Below are 3458 nucleotides of genomic sequence, written 5' to 3'. Positions count from 1 at the left end.
GCCTCTTCAGTAAATGGTGCTGGCAAAATTGGTTAATCACTTGTAGAAAACTAAAGCTAGATTCTTATATATCACCCTGCACCAGAATCAACTCCAAATGGATGAAAGCCTCCGGAGTCAAAGCAGACACTCTGAAAACATTACAGGATGGAATAGGAGAAACCCTAGGTCTCCTTGGCGCAGGCCGAAATTTTCTTAATAGAGACCCAGAAATAAAAGAAATCAAAGAAAGGTTGGACAAATGGGAATGCATGAAGTTGCAGAGCTTCTGCATGGCAAAGGACATAGCTAGCAAGAACAATAGAAAGCCCACGGATTGGGAGAAGATCTTCACTAGCCATACAATGGACAAGGGTCTCATATCTAAATTATACCTGGAAATCAAAAAATTAAATCCTCCAACAACAAATCTTCACACAAACAACTGCCCAATAAATAAGTGGGCTAAAGCCTTAAAGAGAAACTTTTCTGAAGAGGAAATAAAGATGGCCAGTAGATACATGAAGGAATGCTCAACCTCCCTAGCTATAAAATAAATGCAAATCAAAACAACATTTAGATTCCACCTCACTCCTCTTAATATGGCTATAATCAAGAACCCTAACCACAGATTCTGGATGGTATGTGGACAGAAGGGAACCCTACTTCATTGTTGTATGGCTTGTAAACTTGTTCAACCATTTTGGAATGTAGTATGGAGATTCCTCAAAAGATTATACATAGAGCTGCCCTATTTCCCCGCAATCCCACTTTTGAGCATTTATCCAAATGATACAAACATGATTATTTTAAAGCTGCCAACACGACTGTGTTTATTGCAGCATTATTTACCATAGATATAGATATAGAACCAACCCAGATGCCCTTCAGTAGATGAATGGATTAAGGAACTGTGGTATATATGCACAATGGAATTCTATGCCTCTATCAGAAAGAATGACATTGCCCCATTTCTTAGGAAATAGAAAGACTTGGAAAAAAATTAATTAAGTGAAGTAAGCCAGGCCCAATGAAACACAGGCCCCATGGTTTCCCTTATTTGCAATTATGTATATATGTGAGAGAAGCAGAAACGGTCAGATAAGTTGATATGAGGTGAAATGAACCCAAACATAAGTATTCAAATTTTTTTCTTTCTTGTGATTGTTTCTAACGTTTATAAGATGATTTCTTTGTTGCTTTGTATGTCCCTCCCACACAGTATAACCCCTGTTTTCAGTGTATTTGATGTTGGTATAATTTGTGGAGGGGAAGGGAAAAAAACAAATAGTTTAAATAGGGATACAGATGGACCCATTGCAACAATGAGCTATACAAGTCGTTATGTTGAAAAATGAACTTTACAACTTTGGCCTTGGTGGGGGAGTTAGGGAGCACATGGTGGGGGGATGAGAATGATGTGAAAGGGAAACAGAGGAGGAGGCAACAATGCTTGATAAGAAATGTACTCATTATTTTGCTGATGTAATTGAAACCCCTCTGTACAGTATTTTCACAATTGAAAAAGAAATATACTATTCAGGAAAAAATATATAGAATTAGGGGCTGGGAAGGTGGCTCAGTTGTAGAGCACTTGTGTTGCATATGCTTGAGGCCCTGGGTCCAATTCCTCGGCACCACATAAGCAAAAAGAAAAAATCAGCAAGTGGCGCTGTGGCTCAAATGGTAGAGCACTAGCCTTGAGCTGAAGAGCTGAAGGACAGCGCCCAGGCCCAGAGTTCAAGCCCCATGAGAGGACCCCGAAAAATATATATCAGAGAGAATTATAAGATATAAAAATACTTAAGACTCAGGATCATTGTAGCATTAATATTGTAGCATTAACAAATATATGCCCTTTATCTGTTGCATGTATTTTCACTTCTGTTATAGTGTCCTTTGAATTATGAAAATTTATCATTTGATATTATCCGATTGATTCTTGCTTTTCTTTAGCCACGAATGAGCGTCCTGAGCATGTTGGATTACAGGCATAACATATTGGTGCATGTTTGTCTTTCAATATTTTAAGGGTTGTCTTCTTTCCTTTGAATTCAAACATTGTCCTGTCAGTAAATCTGCAAATTCTCCAACTGCTGTTCTCAAAATGATAAGCATCTGTTCGATGGGTAATTGTCCTGTTCATTGTGTTTGACATAGTTCTCATTTTTTCTATTGATTTGCCCTTCCTAATTATTTCATATGATGATTAGAATATTTAATATATAGACTTCGGTTTTGCCTCTATGGAGATTGTCAAAAGAATGTTTTAAAAGATTCTTATAGAGACAGAATTGTGAACTTTATACATAAAAACGAAAAAACTTTTAGTTGGTCATTGTTCCTATGAAGAAATTTTAAAAATAGGATTTAAATTATATAGTAATTATTTTTAAATGCCATATGAACCAAAAATATGATAATCAGCACAATTTTCCCTAGGTGACTGTCCCATTTATTCCCCCACCCCACTTTTCCCTGTTCTGGAGCCTAGAAAGGAAAAAGAAAATTTGTGTTGATTATTAAACATTGTGAAATTCTCAAACTAGCTTTTTAGAAGCTGTAGAGGGTTGGGATGTAGAACTGTGTTAGAGACCAAGCCTTTTATATTCAACCCCCTGCGCTGGATCTTCAGCACTGAGAAAAGAGGAGGAGGAAGAAGAAGAGCAGAAGGAGGAGGAGGAAGAGGAGGAGGAGGAGGAGGAGGAGGAGGAGGAGGAGGAGGAGGAGGAGGAGGAGGAGGAGGAGGAGGAGGAGGAGGAAGAGGAGAAGGAGGAGGAGGAGAAGAAGAAGAAGAAGAAGAAGGAGGAGGAGGAGGAGGAGGAGGAGGAGGAGGAGGAGGAAGAGGAGAAGGAGGAGGAGGAGAAGAAGAAGAAGAAGAAGAAGGAGGAGGAGGAGGAGGAGGAGGAGGAGGAGGAGGAGGAGGAGGAGGAGGAGGAGGAGGAGGAGGAGGAGGAGGAGAAGAAGAAGAAGGATGTCTGGGAAGATGGCTCAGTGGTAAAGTGCTTGCCTTGCATGCTCAAGGCCCTGGGTTCGATTCCTCAGCACCACATAAGCAAAAATAAAAAAGCCGGAAGTGGTGCTGTGGCTCAAGTGGTAGAGCACTAGCCTTTAGCTGAAGAGCTGAGGAACAGCACCCAGGCCCAGAGTTCAGGACCATGACCGGACCAAAAAAAAGAAAAAAGAAAAAGAAGAAGAGGAGGAGGAGGAGGAGGAGGAGGAGGAGGAGGAGAAGGAGGAGGAAGAGGTACAGAATCAAATTTATCCACATTTTATTTAATGAATATTTATGGCAAAATAACAGGTTCAAGTTTCATTTTGATCTTTACAGTAGTTCCTATTTAGCCTTTGGATATACATTTCAAGTGGATACCTGAAATCCATGAAGTACTTTATATAGTTAACCCTCAGTATCCAGAATTTCCACATCTAGGTGTTCAATCAACCAGAAATTTAAAATATTCAGGAAAAAAATGATC

Source organism: Dipodomys merriami, unplaced genomic scaffold (genome assembly GCF_024711535.1).
Source record: "Dipodomys merriami isolate MVZ:Mamm:240054 unplaced genomic scaffold, mDipMer1.0.p SCAF_549, whole genome shotgun sequence".
NCBI lineage: Eukaryota > Metazoa > Chordata > Mammalia > Rodentia > Heteromyidae > Dipodomys > Dipodomys merriami.
This window is presented reverse-complemented; position numbering follows the sequence as displayed.